Source organism: Antechinus flavipes, chromosome 5, assembly GCF_016432865.1.
Source record: "Antechinus flavipes isolate AdamAnt ecotype Samford, QLD, Australia chromosome 5, AdamAnt_v2, whole genome shotgun sequence".
Taxonomy (NCBI): Eukaryota; Metazoa; Chordata; class Mammalia; order Dasyuromorphia; family Dasyuridae; genus Antechinus; species Antechinus flavipes.
In genome coordinates this window covers 190,526,157-190,542,944 of record NC_067402.1, presented here as the reverse complement: position 1 = coordinate 190,542,944, position 16,788 = coordinate 190,526,157, and the positions used below count along the sequence as shown (strand labels likewise).

At 35.6% G+C, this 16,788-nt stretch overlaps 1 protein-coding gene across 1 annotated transcript in view; it reads left to right on the top strand.

The window, feature by feature from the left end:
• The first annotated feature begins 12,072 nt into the window (after nt 1-12,072).
• EMP1 (epithelial membrane protein 1) overlaps nt 12,073-16,788 on the top strand; it is a 29,850-nt gene continuing 25,134 nt past the window's right edge. The window contains exon 1 of the mRNA XM_051963447.1: nt 12,073-12,225. The gene's annotated coding sequence lies outside the window, so the exon portion shown is untranslated. The remainder of the gene's footprint in view (nt 12,226-16,788) is intronic.

Below are 16,788 nucleotides of genomic sequence, written 5' to 3'. Positions count from 1 at the left end.
TTATCTAACCATTTTAGAAAGCAATATAGAATTAAGTAGAGAAAATGACTCAAATGTCTACAGCTTTTGATCCAAAGGTTTCATTGTTAAGCATATACCCTAAAGATGTCAATGATAAAAAGAAAGACCCTAAAAAAAAATAAGACACCAAAATAGTTGTACCATTTTTTTTGTGTGGTAGCAAAGACTTGAAAAGAAATTAAATGCCCAACAATTGGGGAATGATTAAATTGTGGTATGTGAAAATATAATAACGCTTTTTGAAATGAGAAACTATGAACATGAAGAACATAGAAAACCATGTATTTATGTACTAATGCAAAACGAGGAAAGCAGAACCAGGAAAATAATGTATACAATGACTACAACAATATTGATAGAAAACTATTCTTGAATTATGTCTGATTTTTCATGATCCCATTTGGGCTTTTCTTGTCAAAGATGCTAGAATGGTTTGCCTTTTCTTTCTCCAGCTCATTTTACAGATGAGGAAACTGAGACAAACAAGATGAGTGATTTGTCCAGAGTTACAGGTAGTAAGTGTCTAAGGCAAGTTTTAAGTTCAGAAAGATGAGTCTTCCTGACTCCAGACAAGGTTCTCTATCCACTGTGCCTATTTGCCTTTTCTTTATCTCCTTATTCTGTTTTTATTTATCTGATTGGGAGGAAAGGACTTAATCTGTTTAAATAGTTAAGTGCATTCAAAGGCTTTTTGAAGAGAGGGCTCTGCTTTTTAGCAATCAAGAGATTCATTAAGTAAAGAGAAGAGAAATAATTCTGGCTTGGGGAAAGTGTGAGCCAAAATCTGGAAGTGGAAAATGTCTAAAGTATAGGATCCATGTAATGCTATTTTACTGGCAAGGTTTAGAGTTCAGTGATGTGATGAGTTTAGGTATGTTCTGTAGTCTCATAGTCAGAAAGCCCAGCATCTTAAAGTAATTTTTGTCACTGACAAGGATGCTGGACTTTTCTAAGGTTTCAGTTTAAGTACATAAAGCCCTTAGGCTGTTTCCAGGTTTTTAGCATACTCCACCAAAAAGTAATTTAGTTCATTAGGACCTCCTAGAAGTCCTAGGATAGTCCATGAGAGTCTTTTAGTTTGCCTAAAGACTGAATGTAACGGTTTAGAAGTACACACATACCCAAGGAGTCCTCTGGACAATTCTGATCTAGTAGTCACCTCTTAGGGGAGTAATTAGCCATGACAATTTCCTAACACTGGTTCTAACCTAAAATCATAAAACATGTTAAGGGAGTTGACCAAATGCCGTTTAGCTCATATTTGCTAGCTGGTTTGTGACTGGGGAAATTTTTGCAGCTGACATTTTATGACTAGCAAATATCTTTCCCTTATTAATTTATGCTATAGCTTTTTGGGACACTCTGTAGACACAGATTGATGTATTTCATTACAATAAATTTGATGGTGAAGCCATAGATTTTTAAGAAATAAGAAACCTTTAATATTCTTAAGGGGAAATCAGCAACACATTCCCCTCCATATCTATTTTAAAGGGATAATAGGCATCTTACGGACACTATTCTACCTCTATTCTCTCTGTGTGGAAGCTTCTAACTAGGATAATGTCTGAATTCCATCATTGCACATAGTTATGGTGGCCTTAAACAGACTGATAGGAGTGGTAGTAATTTTCTTGTCACTAGAACTAAAGAAGGAAAGGGTAGATGATCACTTGTCAGGGGTATGACTGATAGACAAGATTAAACTTCAGGCAGGGTTTGGATTCTAAAATCCTTCTTTTTATGTGTTTTTATGATTTTATAAGGATGATGTGATACCACTTGCCTAAAATTTTGAGGAATTTTTTGGTACTCTCATGTTGAGAACACAAGCCAGGGAGACCATAAGAAATTCCCCCAAATCTGCACATATCTCAAATTTTTGAATCTCAAATTTTTAGCTAGAGTTAGCATAACTCTAGATCTCTTAGCAAAGCAGCCCATCTTTTGTCATACAAAATGAAAGTTAATACACAAAGCATTAAGGAAGGAGAAAGATGATCTTTGTCCACTCCCTCATTCTTTGCATGGAAGCAATGAGAGCTTTGAGAAATGGGGAATAAATTAGAGATGAAAAATTTAATAAGAGCAGTCCATGTGCATTCATGTCTCTAGGGAGGCCTTTGCTAGTACAAAGGAAGAAGTTTTAATGAGTCCATATTAGGAAAAAAACATCTAGCTTCCCTGAACCAACAGATCTGTGTTATCCAGCACACAACCATGGAGAAGGAGCACCAACTTATTGATTAAATTTAATGTGATTTTGTCAATATGAGAAAGGAAGAAAACAAATATTTATTAACAGCTTACTATGTGCCAGATGGGCAGCTAGTTCTGGGTCTGAAATCGGAGTTCAAATCTGGCCTCAGATACGCCATTTGACCTTGTTTCTCTCAATTTTTTTCATCTGTAAAATGAGATGAAGAAGGAAATGGCAAACCATTCCAGTATCTTTGCCAAGAATACCCCAAATAGGGTCGCAAAGAATTAGATATGACTGAAAATAACTGAATAACATGTGCTAGGCAGATTTTTACAAATATTTTCTCTTACCCAATGAAGTAGGTGCTATTATTTTCCTTAATTTGTAGTTGAGGAAACCGAGACAAACAGGAGTTAAGTGATTTCTAAAAACTTCTAGTATGAGAATCTGTACTAAAGCAGATTATAATTCATCTGTGTGATTTAGTTTAAAAGTGTCAAATATGCAGGCTGCAGGCTACAACTCATGCATGCAGCTCATACCATTCCAAAGTATGGCCAAAACCATATTAAAATTTAGTTACTCTCTAATTTTAATGTTTTTATTTCTGACTTATTTTTCCCCATTTCTCAAAGCTCCTACTACCTCCATGCAAAGAATGTAGGAGTAGACAAAGACCAACTCTCCCCTTAAGTACTTCACATATTAAAGTTCATATAATATTAATAGAAGTGGATATTTCTTACCTGGGCATTTAGATTGATGTTAGTTCTAGCCAAAAAATCTGAGAATCAAAAAGATATGTTCAGATTTGGGGAACTTTCTTGTAGGATCCTTGGTTTGTGTTCTTAGCACAAGAGCACCAACAAGTTCCCCAAAATTTTAGGCATGTGGTATCACATCATCCTCATAAAGTCATAGAATCCCAAAAGAGGAAGAAGGAAATTTAGAGTCCAAACCCTGCCTAATTATGTATTAATAAAAAAATAGGTTTTTCACAATTTATGGTCTAAAGAGATACTTGTGCATGTTTTAATGACCCCCGTTTCTATTTGAGTTTGAACCTACTAATTTAGTAAAAAAAAAAAAAAAAAAAAGTTCCAGTATGTTGCTTGAGGCACATAGAAGTTAATTGACTCGCATGAGGCTCACGTATGCCAGTTCTATGAAAAACCCCATACTTGGATTTAAAAACACCCAAGTAAAGGTTGAATGCTCTATCAACCATAATGGTTAATCAGAAAGAATGTAATTTTCTGATAATTTGAATAATAGATTCATTGTCTTGATTTAATATTTGCTCATTTTACAGGCTGATAGAATCGGGGACTTATAGAATTGGTAAGCGACTTTGGGAATCATTTGTTCCCAGCCCCTTTTAAGATAAGAAAAGTGAGGTTTATAAAATAATATGAGTTCCCCCAAATCACAAGAGTAGTTATTGGCCAGACTGGGATTAGAACTGAGATCTCCCGATTCTTAGTTTAATAGTCTCACCACCACACATTTCTTCTTCTTCTTTTTAAATTAATGGTATTTTAATTTCCAGATACATGTAAAGACAATTTTCAGCATTGATTTTTTCAATAATATTTTATTTTTTCCAAATATGTGCAAAGACAGATTTTAGCATTCACTTCTGCAAAACTGTGTTGCGAATTTCTTTCCCTCCTTCCCCTATACCCAAGATATTAAATAATCTGATTCAGGTTAAATATGTGCAATTCCTTCAAAAACATTGGCAAGAAAAATCAGACAGAAAGGGGAAAAAAACATAGAAATAAAACAAACAAACAAACAACCACAAAAAAGATGAAAGCACCATTAGCATTCATTTTTGGAAAGATTTTGAATTTCAAATTTTTCACCTTCCCTCCATTCCCACCTTTTCCCCCAAGAGGGCAAATAATCAGATATAAGTGATAGATGAGCACCTCACATTTCTAAAGCTATATTTGCATTTTCTTAAAGAAATGATAGAGCCAAAGCCAATTTCCAGAAGGGTAGTTTGGTCACTGAAGTCTCAGGAGGTCCTGCAATATCTCTTGTTTGATTATGATTGTATTTCTACTAACTACTATGACTATTCTTACCACCAAAACCGAGATGAGCAAGATTCTCACACTAATACTAGCAATAACCATCATAATTGTAGTAATCTTCTTTAAGTAATGATAATTAGTGGCTGTAGTTAGTAATTGTCATAGTAGTAAGGAAGTCAGTATTCTACAAATTGAGAATGCTTATCTGGACTATCTTCTCTCTTCATCATCTCCTTCTGACTTTCTTGACTTCCTTCAAGTTTCAGTTAATATCCCACCTTCTATAAATTCCAGTACTTTGTCTTTATTAATTATATCCAATTTATCCTGTAGATAACTTGTTCTTATATAGGTGATTTCATGTTGTCTCTCTATTAGACTGTGAGCAGAGATTGCTATTTGCCTTTCTTTGTATCCCCATCGCTTGGATTGGGGATAAGTATTTACATAGCACTTATTATATGCCAAAGCACAGTGCTTAGTGTTTTTTTTCCTATTTAAAAAAATAAATATGTTCTTATTTGACTCTCTCACTACCCTGAAAAGTAGGTATAGTTAGCTTAGCCCAGCGCCTGTAATAAATGTTTTATTGACTTACTGCCCTAGTACAGGTTTTAAGTAGGAAAAAATGAAGCATGAAACCCACATGTGGGAATTTCTGACCAGAGGACCTGGTCTTCTCAAAGTGAGGGGAAAGGATGGTCACATTGCCTTTGGGACACCAACAATGATCATGGTCCATCCAAGAACTTTTAAGGGGCTTGATTTTTTTTTATAGAGGCCAGGTATTTCATATATGAAAGAATTCTCAGGGAGGAAACCCTTATGTTACCCATTTATCCTTTCCTAATTCAATATCAATCCATGTATATGCATAGCTTTCCCACTTTCCAATAGATTTTCATCTACTTGCAGGAACAGGCTATGTCATATTTATCTTTGTATCTTCTGGAGTCCCTAGTTCCCTAGTACTGCATAACATAAATCATGGGCAGATGTTTATTGAATAAATAATGAAATCACCAAATTTGCCATTCTCTTCACTTTTAAAGATAGATGTAAAAGTTATTTCTCCTGTTGCTTTGGGAACTGTTAGCTTTGGGTGCTAATTCATTTGAAGAGAGATTTCAAAGAAGACAGTTCACTTGGAGGATATTCAATTCAAGAAATATACTTAGAATTTATAACTAGTGCCCAGCACTGTGCTAAACTCTGTCTGAAGTTGAGAACTAATCATTTACAGTGATGATATTGTTGCATTTATGAAGTATCCTCCTAGGGAAGAGATTTGGAGCTCCAAGTAGTAGAAGGGAAGGAAGATCACTAAAAATTAGTTTACTCTAGATAGGCATATGGGGAAATGTAGTTCACATTAACAAAGAAATAGGGATTTTTTTAAAGTTTTTTTTTCCTCCTTGAAGCTGTTTCTGATTTTTTATTTTCTATTCTTTGCCTATATTGCTCCATAATAACAAACTAGCCATATTATTGACATTTTTTTCCTCAGCCATTCTGATCATGTGTATAGGACTGTTAGTTGAACAATTTGGATGCATCAATAGTTATTAAGCATAAAGATGGCTAGTACTGAGAGACTACTTTTAAAGTCTAGCTTGCCAAAACATTAACCTAAACACACACACACACACACACACACACACACACAGAGTTCTTTCATAATTCCAACTTGCTGTTTCAAGGAGTTTATTTTCTTGTCATCTGGAAATGAACGTGCCAATTTCTAGCATTCCTGGACTGTCCAATAAATTATTTAGTGTTTCAGCAGTTTTATATTTTTGGAGATGGAAGGCCATGTTTAAAACTGCCAGCTAGAAAACATAAAAGTTAGGCTCAAGGGATTTCAGAGATATTTCTTCCCTTTGTGTTGAAACTTGCAAAAAACGATATCTTTCTGAGTAATAAAAAAGTAAAAAATTAAAAGTAGAACAATGCAGCCTGGAGGACACATGCCATTTTTTCATTCAACATATATTTATCAAGTACTTATTATGGGCAGGGAACATAGATGAAAAACAATACAATACCTGACCTCAATGAGCTTATAATATATAAAGGGAGAGAAAAAGAAAGGGGAAAGTCAAACCTGTATACAAATTATTATGATTCAAAATAAAATGTTGATAATGGCAAAAAAGGGGACCTGGACAAAGTGCCATAAGAAACATGGAAAGGTCATGTTCAATCAAGGTGTGTGTGTGGAGGAAATAAGGAAAGATTTTGTGAAGGAGATGATGTATAAGGAAGATGGGAGTCAATGGCCAATAAACATTTATCAAGCATCTACTAGATATCTGAAGTTTTGCTAAGTGCTGGGGATACAAAAAGAGGCAAAAGACAGTCCTCTCACACGCTGATGGGAGAGACAGCATGCCAAAAAAATACAAGGAAGCTATTTATAAGAGAAACAGGAAATAATAAGAGAGGGAAGGCTTTAGAATTAAGGGGAGTTGGGAAGGGTCTTCTATAAAAGAGATTATTTTTAATTGGCACTTTAAGGGAATCATGGAAGTTACTAGGCAGAAATGAGTAGGAAAAGCATTCCAGGTATGGGGAACAGACAGATAAAACATCTGGAGCTGTAAAATGAGTATCTTTTTTGTGAAACAACTAGGAAGGTAATGTCACTGGAGGCATAATACTGGAAAGGTAGAAAAGTGCTAGATTATTAAGGGTTTTGAATACCAAACAGAGCATTATGCCTTTTGATCCTGGAGGTGATAGGGAACCAGTGGTATTTATTAAGTTTGAGGGTGACAATGGGTAACAGAATTGTAACTAACAATTATAATGCTTAAAACAATTTACTGGAGGGGATGTGTGGACTCATGTAAAACACCACCTCTTGTTGAGGGATAAAAAAGCCTAGGGATACCAGGAGGCCACTGCTGGGGAACCTGAAGGAGGAGCTTGGTGATAGGGGAGAAGGAAGGAGAACATTGGGTACCTTTTTATTTTAACTAATTTTTTTGCTAAGTAATGCTAAGTGTAATTGTCACTATAGGAAAGCAAATGTCATCACACTCTAATTTTCAGAGCCCTAGGGCAAAATTCCAATTGAGGCACCCTAGTTACTGCTCTGACAGGAAAAAATGATGGGAGTACATTCCAGGGAAGAAGGATGGTTTTCTTGAATAGTCTGAAGTGGAGGAGAGCAGTAAAGAATTAGGAAATAGTTAGTAGTCTAGTTTGACAAGAAAAAACATAGAATTTTGAACCAGAGAAGAATGAAGTTAAGCTAGAAATATATAGGCTGGAGAGAGCTTGTAGAAGACTAGACAATAGAGAGCCAGCCACTGAAGGTTTTTGACTAGAAGAAATATTGGAGATGAGAAAGGGATAATAAATGAAAGATTTAGGAAAAAGAAATGGATAATAAACCAGTGCTTGGACTAGAAGAAGATAATATAAATATTTGAGTAGATGGAAAGAAGAAACTTTTTTATTATTACTTAAATAAAAGCACATTTTACACAAAAAACATAATATTTCATAACATATAATATTTTATCTTCAAAAATCTGTTCTCTTTGGCCTAAGGGTATTTATTTAATGTTAAATCAAGCTGCATTTATTATAGTAAAGATTTAAAATCTTCAACAACTTAGACCTGGAACTAATTATCATCCCAATCCCCACCACCCTGGTGAATGCCCCATAAGATCCACTTTCTCTATGATGGTTCTAGTCATAATTCACTTTATTCTCTGATCATCTCATTTACTTAGCTACTTTGCTGTTGGTAAGTACTCTCTAACTCATTCCCATTTGGAAGTCTGTAAATCAGTGCCAGAAAAGATTTATTAATATACTTCCCCATAATTCTACTCACCATCTCTATAACTTTCCAAACCAAAATATTCTGTCACTACTCTTTTATGTGTATTTGTATTTTATGTTAGACTATAAGCCCCTTAAGGACAGAGACTATACTTGACGCATACAAAGTACTTACTAACTATTTTTTCATTCATACATTTATCCAGTACACAGTAACCATAGGAAACATACTTTTCCAATCTTGTCTAAGGAACTAAATGACCTCTCCTGGTTTTAGAGTAAATTGGTAATTATTTGTATTTATAGAAGGCAGAGCAGCAGCATGGCTAATTTAAATTTTATTTGGATTTTATAATGCAGTCTATGATTTTTTTGGGGGAAGGGACATCATACTTCCTTTTCTAATTATGTCATGCTAGTGTCATGGTAAGGATGAGAAGGTGGTAAAATGGACAGTTTTGACTTTAGAGTCAGGAAGATTCATCTTCTTGAGTTCAAATTCTGCCTCAGATACTTTCTAGCTAGGTGACCTGGGCAAGTCATTTAACCCTATATGCCTCAGTTTCCCCATCTGTAAAATAAGTTGGAGAAGAAAATGATAAACTACTCTTTATCAAGAAAACCCCAAATGGGATCATGAAGAGTCAGACATGACTGAAATAATTGAACAATAAAAGTGTTATGGTTACTGACCATTGGTTAATAGGAGCCTCTTTGATTGGCTCTGACTATGAAGAATATTCAAAAGTCATCAGTTAACATTATTTCTTTCTTTGACTTGACTCTTGCTGTTGATGGGATTTTATTGAAAGGAGAGATAATCCTTGCAACCTCCCTGTCTAAGACTGACATGTGATATCTGAATAAAGAACTCAATTGCAATAGAGAAATAAACTCTCCTCACTGTTTGACTCTGGACAAGTCACTTAATCACAATTTTTAAAATATAAAGAGAAATAAACTCCAACCCCTCAAGGATATCCCTATGACCCTCACTCTGGGAGAATAAAAGCAAAGAGTGCTTAATACATTTATATTAATACTAATTAGTTAAAATTCTTTGGACAGATATCTTGTAGGTAATAGAGAATGGAATGGAAGAGCATACTGTATATCATGTAGAAGCTGGCTAGTGGTTTCTTATACTTGATAGCATGAACAGTCATGGGAAAATACCCTCAATTAGTGTTCATAGGTTTTCTTTTTAGTAAGTCTTGGTAACCAATCTCACTTTGAGGATTTGTTCAATAGGGCTTCTACTTTTAGCTTTCATTTAAAAAAAATAAAGTCCCCTGAATGCACAGACACAGACACACAGATATATAGACACACACAATCTCATTATTTTACATCAAAAGGACATTCCAAATTCTCACACCAGCATGAATTTGCTAATCTGCCCAACATAGAATCTTGCAGCTATTAATTCGGGTTGTCTAAGAAGGAAGTTTTTAAGGATTTGTGGTATAATGTTGTGCCTCTAAAGAGGGGAAAGGGAGGGTCTCTTCCCAGTAATATGTAATTTCTAGATTTACAGAAATCAAAAGAAACATGGGTTGAAATGTGAACATTTAACTGATATGCATTTTTTTCAAATGGTACAGACAAGGAAAATCAACTACACAATGACCCATACAAAGTCCAAGCCACAATCTGAACTAATACTAAAATTTTCTACACCCCTATCTGTTTTTGGACCACAGGCCCTTGTAGCTAGCCTAGATCTGAAAGGTTTGCCAGCTTAAAGCCTGGGTAGAGAGAATGTTTAATGTTTTAATCGCATCCAATGTAATCACAAGGGGTTGCTTTTAGCAATGTCTGATCTAGCATCTTTCCTCTTCATAATAAATCACTTGCCTCGTGACATCCAGCTGCAATGAAGTTTCATGGGTTTATTACAAGCTTTTATAAATCCCATCCTGGGATTCATCTTTTTAAAAACAACACCCTTTCCAGTTTATATGGCACCTTTTTTTTTTTTGAGATGTTCAAAGTGTTTTATGTTTTCTTGTTAAATCTCACAACATCACTACAAGGCATATAGAAAAGTTGGTCTCAGGTTATTACATCTATTTGAAAGCTGAAGTATAGAGAGGATGTGTCATTTACTCACGGTCTCACAGCCAACTAGGGGCAGAAGGATGAGCTGGAGCTCAGTTTTCTGATTACAAATTAAGAAACTAGTGAGTCAGTTCATTGAATCCATTGTTAAAATTGAGCAACATTAAGACAGGCAGCATGTCATAGTAGAAGAAGGGTTGGTCTCAGACTCTGGGACATGTGAGCTCTCTGATATATGCTGGTAGTGTGACTCTGGATAAATCACTTAAACTCTCAGTGCCTTAGGCAACTCCCTAAGAAGGTAAGTTTCAGAGAAGGGACTGCAGTCAGTAATAGAGGGAATTTCCTTGTCTGGGAATCACTTTATTAGTGAAACCCCAGATTTGGTTCCTGTCTGTGCTTATCCTTTTCCTATCCACACACTCCTCAAGTTTCCACATCCATTTTCAAAAAATAGTGGGGAAAAGCCTTCAGAAAAAATCACTGGTTTTTCAGCTTTCTCTTAAAAATGGCAACCAGACCACATTTTCTTTGGCATCACAAACTCCTGCACCTACTCTCTCCTACTCATCCTCCATTGTTCTTTAACAACAATGAATGTTGTTGGATGGAGAGAGATTTTACAAACTAGCAGAAGACTCTAAAGATTCAAGACTGGGAGAGTGAGGATATAAAATGCCAAGTGACAGAAAGGAAGAATAAATCTGTCATTTTCGGCAAGGGATCAAGAGGCAATACCATCAATCTGTCATTCTCCTTCCCTCACCCCTTGCAACCTCTCCCCTTCCTTAGGGCTGAGAACAATCTTGACCTATTGACTGAAACATCCCTTCACCTGTAATGGAGAATTTATCACATGGATGGGGTTGTTTAAGTAAAGACTTCATCTAATTTTTAATGAACAATATATAAACAATCCAGATAATAACTTACCCACACATCATCCCTCATTCTCACCGAGGGAAAGGCAATTTCTACAGTGACTTTCTGTGGACTCACTCAGGTTTAGGACCAATAAGTTATCTTTCCTTCTGGTGCTCATGGGAAAATATGCTTCTCAGGTCACTAGAAGAGGAGAGCAAAGAAATGATTGTTATTTTAAAGTCACAATCAGGGTAGGGGATTATTATGAAGCAAGGTTCAGTTGACCCTTTTCAAGAGAGAGAAAAGTTCTAACCTCAAAGAACTGTCCTTGCAGGTATATGCAACCCGTGCTCAATAAGTTCTAGAGTTCCTGCCAAGTTGACTTAAGTAGTGAGATTTTCGTGTTTATACAACCTATTATTTAACTCCTGGATAATCCTTTCTTTTCTCATAGAATCTTTTATTTCTTTTGTGGTTTCCTTTTTTTTTTTTTTCCATTTCATTTTTTTTGTGACCCCCTCCCCAGAAAATGAAAGGAAAAAAGATTTAAAAATTAATTTTTAAAAAACAAGTTATTAACAGCTCTGGCAAGTGGTTTGGTGAGAAAGGGTGGAAGCCCAATTTGAGGACTATTTCAAGAATTTAGTTAGTCATGTCATCTTTCCATGCTGCCCCTCCCCCATCTCTTCTTATCTTCCTACCTCAGATAATTAAAAGTTGTCTAGATAATGTGTGTTGCTGGATGGCCCCTGGTTGCTATGCTGTGTGTGTGTGTGTGTGTGTGTGTGTGCTCTTATTAGTAACAAGGAGTGGGATTTTGTAAACACATGCTATTTGTGTGACTCCTATTACTCACTTTAAGCAATGTCAGTCTTTTTTCCACTGTGGTCTATGGGTCTGAGTCAGAGGGAGCTCTACAAGAGGTTTCTTTGAATTGATGGTTCCCTCCCAGTCAATCTTGACTTACTGCCAACATCGCAGGGCGTAGTTACGAACAACCTCCCCCTTTTCCCTCCCCCCCCCCTTTTAAAGCCAGACTGATTCATAGAAACTCCTTTAAAACTCAGTAAAAAGACACCGCCCCATCACACATCCCAACACACCAGCAGAGGAAACATAACCTCAGGAGTCAGGTCCTTCCCCTCACTGCTGTTACATACTCGAGGAGAGAGGACCGAGGACAAAAGCCAGCTCTTGTCACTCAAGGTGCTTGCTGCAAACGTTCCCTTTCTCAAGGTAAGAAACATTTTTGGAGAGACTCAGAAAAAGTTTCTATTCTTCTTTTCCCCTCTATTTCCCTTCTTTGGATTTCACTCAGTTCTTGCTTTTTTCATTCCTGCATTTCTACATTTGTCTTGACTTTTCGATCTGGAAGCAACTTAAGTGGATGATGGAGAAAAGTGAAACTGCTTTTTTTTTTTTCCTATGTGACTACGAAATCCATAAGCCCTCAGACTGTCTCAACATTATTTAGAGTAGGAACCCAATGGGGGAAAGCAGGAAAATCAGGGGACAGTTTTCTTATTACAGTCACTAAGCCTGCACTCAAAGGTGTGAGGAGCTGGACTTTGGAACAATCTGGGCACTTTTCCATAAAGGAAATGCTGCATACCTTTGAAATGACATATTTAAACTCAGCTTTCAACTGCTCCATTCTGATTTCAAAAACGCTTCAGTACTGGAGTTGATTTTTTTGTGCATTTAATTTTGACCCACTCTTCAATTTTTTTCGTAAGTTAAGTTAAATATAAACATTTAAAAATTGTATACACTTTTTTAAAATGAAAAAGAGGTTTTGTTTGTTATAAAGTTATTTTTGTTTATTTAATGTTATTTCTGTTGTTCAAAAACCTCTGGTTGAAAAGAAAAATAAAAGCTAAAAACTAAAATATTGTTCAGGACAATAAAAATGTTTCAAATAAAATTCAGGAATGGTATAACTGATGAAATTGGGAGTCTGATCTGAGTTCCAGAGAGTTCCCTATTGGATATATAGGGTGGAGGGTGGGGGCACTTCATTTGATGCTGAAGAAATTCTGCAAGAATCTCTGTTTCCACTCAAGAAGTAGCTGCATTTCAGAAGTGAATAAAGTGATTTTAAATTAGAAAACACAATGAATTTTTTTAAAAGAAGGAGAAGGAGAAAGAGGAAGATGAAGAAGATGAAGAAGAGGAGAAGAAAGAGAAGGAGAAGAAGAAGGAGAAAGAGTGGGAATAGAAGAAGGAGAAGAGGAAGGAGGAAGAGGAAAAGGAGGAGAAGAAATGATTTTTCTGGATTGAAAGGACGTGAATAAGAATACTACAACAAACAGTGATATCACTTTTGAGAAAGAAAGGAGAATCTTTTTTTTTTTTTTTTCTGTAGTTTTTGTCTTTGATTAGAGTAACTTTGTCCGGGTGTGGCCCGTTTCAACATCTCTACTATAATTAATTTTTTCCCCCTGCATAAACAAAACAAAGGAGAAAAGACAAGATACGACCTGTTTAGAGAGTTTCCCTTCAGCAATTCAACGTATTTGGTGATTTTTAAAGCAACCAGTTTGTTTTCTTTTCCAAACCAAAGCTTGTTTTAAAAAGGTTGGTGTGTTAGGAAAAAAAAAAAAGGGTGAGTCAACCTGTAGTAAATACAGGCTGGCCCAAAAGTCATATTTGCAGTTTTAAGCTAAGTTTTAAGTTTAAGCTAAGATCAGTTTAAACTTTAAGCTAAGCTTAAAACTGCAAGTAAGACTTTTGGAATACTGTGAAGAGAAGCTGCTATTATTTGCTCACACCACTCCTAATCTTGTTGCCTTTGCTAGTACATCAAAGGAAACTATTACACTCATTTTCTAATAATGGTTATATACTTTCATAGTACTAATCCTTTCTGAGTTTTTGGAAATCTATCTCCTAAAAACAATGGAAACAAACAAGTGGTAGGAGAGTTGTTCTATTGTACTGGTGCCTCTCCCCCTTCCCCCCCCCCAATCTTTGATATCATTAAAATGTGAGTCACTTTTCTAGTAATTCTTTATTCTCAGAAACTGGTCAAGTTCCAGACCAACGTTTGAAAAATTGGGCTGAGGAGTGGACATCTAATTAGAAGTATCTCCTATATCCTCCTCTTCTTCCCCCAAGAATCAAGATCCATTTTATAGCTGTACGGATTAGCTCAGATCTGTAGAAAAATTTTCTTTTCTGTCTCTTTACCAGCTTCCCATTTGTCCCCCAACTCACTGATCAACTATCCCAGGATAGATTAAAATTCTCAAAAGAGTCTTGAAACCAATGAACTTTTCAGAATAGTTCTGAACAAGTGATTATCTAAAATTACTATAGTGGATCTTTCATCATGCTAAGAAATTCTGCAAGGTTTAATTCAATTGAATAAAAAAATCAAGTAAATTAAAAAAAATTATTAAACATCTACTTTGTGCTAGATGATAAGGATACAAATATATAAGAGTAAAATAGTCCCTCAGTGAATTTGAATTCAGCCATGGTGGGTGGGGATGAAGTGGAATTAAAAAATATATATACACAAGTATGGTTCAAGGGATATTGAAGAGGGAATAATCTGAGGGAGGGAGTAGTGGATCAAGGAAGGCTTTCCTGGAAGATAGTACCTAAGTCATATCCTAAAGTATTCTGACAATGGGAGATAAGGATTTATTTCAGACTTGTTTGACTATGTGAAATGGGGAAGTGGAATTCAGAACTGGGGAAATGACTGGTGATTTCTGGTGATTTTCTTTCCTTTTTAAAATTTTTGGTGAATCAGTGACATTGTCACTTTAAGCGTATTATTTTGTATCCTTTGTAAATGATAGCTTAGAATGGGGTAATGCTGGAAGCGGGGAGAAAAATTCAGAAGTTAATGGAATACTCCAGTCGACAAGTGCTGAGAATATGAGCTAGATTATATTGGTGGGAAGTAAGAGATGCATGCAGTTAGAATAAAGAAGATTCAGTAGCTGATTGGATATAGAAGATGAGGGAGAGTAAAGAATGAGGAATGCTTCTAAGGTTTTGAAACTAAATGATTGGATGGAGGATAATGACCTCCCTTGAAATGGGCCTATTCCTTAATTCTTCAGGGCCTAGACCAGACTGACATGGCCTCAGAAAGGATAAATACTCTCATTTAGCTTTTTGGCTCCTTTGGATCTAGAGCAGTAGTAGCTGTTTCTTGGTCAGGAAGACTTTTGTGAAGACCATGTTGATTCTCTGACCAGTGGGGATTCAAACATCCTCTTGGCTAGATTTAGAATGTCTCTGTGAGTAGGAAGGGATGATTCAGTTAGTATTGAGTCTATGAATCCTATTTAGTATAGCCTAAAGTCCCAAGGAGCTTTCCAGTCTCAACAGTATAGAAGTGGTGTATTTACTATATTTTCCCCTTCTCTGTGTCTCTTTCTCTCTCTCTGTCTCTCCATCTCTTTCCATCAATTTAGCCTGAAGACAAGATTAAAAAAAAAAAAAAAAAAGACATTTGTTAGACCTTGTAACTGTTCACCAGTCAAGTACATAAATGCCATTTAAATCAAAACTATTTCACACACTAATTATAATAATATAATTCATTCTCTGATTCACCACACATTGATTCATAGTCATAAAACTGACTCAGACAAAGATCTAGATATGTTGACACACCTAGGTAATGGTCCCCTAGAGGTCACATTCAAGGTGTTGAGGTATAATAGAGAGTTGGCTTTGGAGCCAGGAAAATGAGAGTTTAAGTCCCTTTAACACATACTGAATGTGTCACTTTGAGAAGTCCCTATTGCTCTCAGTGTTTGAGGTGACTCTCAAAGAGAACCCACAGACCTTTGATAGAAGAACATTTTCTCATACAGTAGTTTTCTCTATTAATGAAATCACAGGCTCAGTCCTATCCCTTAGAAAAACTCACATGTATTTTGTACTTTAAAGTTTATTTTTAGCATATTTTCCTTACAACAATCCTGTCAAATGAATAACACAAGTATTATTCTGATTTTATAGCTGAGGAGATTAAGGATCAGAAAGGTCAATGACTTTCCCAAGCTTCTTTACTTAGTAAATTGAGTTGAATTGAGCTTTGAATTCAAGTCTTCTGAATGTAAACCTAAAACTCTTTTTACTAAATTGTGCTAGAAACCTATCTAATTTAATTCTTCGGATAGTCTCATGAATGGGTCCACAGTTCAACCAGTCCTTATTTACTAGAGTTAAATAGATCTCATCAAAAAAATCTATCAACTAAATCTTATCTTAAATTCACAAAGTTAGCAGGTAATCCTCCTATTAATAGGATTCTTATTCTTTTTCTCAGGGGAAAATTGAATGATCATTAATTTAAATGATCTTTATTATTTAATAATTTTAAATTTAATGAACAGCAAAGAAAGCAAAGTCTTCTTTTAGACATCAACCTCTCAGTGTCATCACCACTCCCCACTTATGTGGCAGGATATCTTAAATCTCTGGAACATAACTTTATGTTGCAAGGAGGAGATAAGAATAAAATTCAAATAGGGTGTTTTCCCCAAATTGTAATTAGTTCTTGACAATGTGATATAGTGGAAAGAACACTGTAGTTCTAATTCCCAGCTCTGGCACTGTGTGATTTTGGGAAAGTTATTTGACCTCTCTGAGAATTAGTGTGTTGATACGTGAAATGAGGGAATTGGACTTTATCTCAAAATCTTTTTTTATATCTGATGATCTTATCAATGTCTACTTTTATCATGTTGGGAGGGGATATGATAATAGGATACACACGGGGAGACATTACTCTCACTCTATCTAGTAGATTCAATAGAAATAGGCAATGGC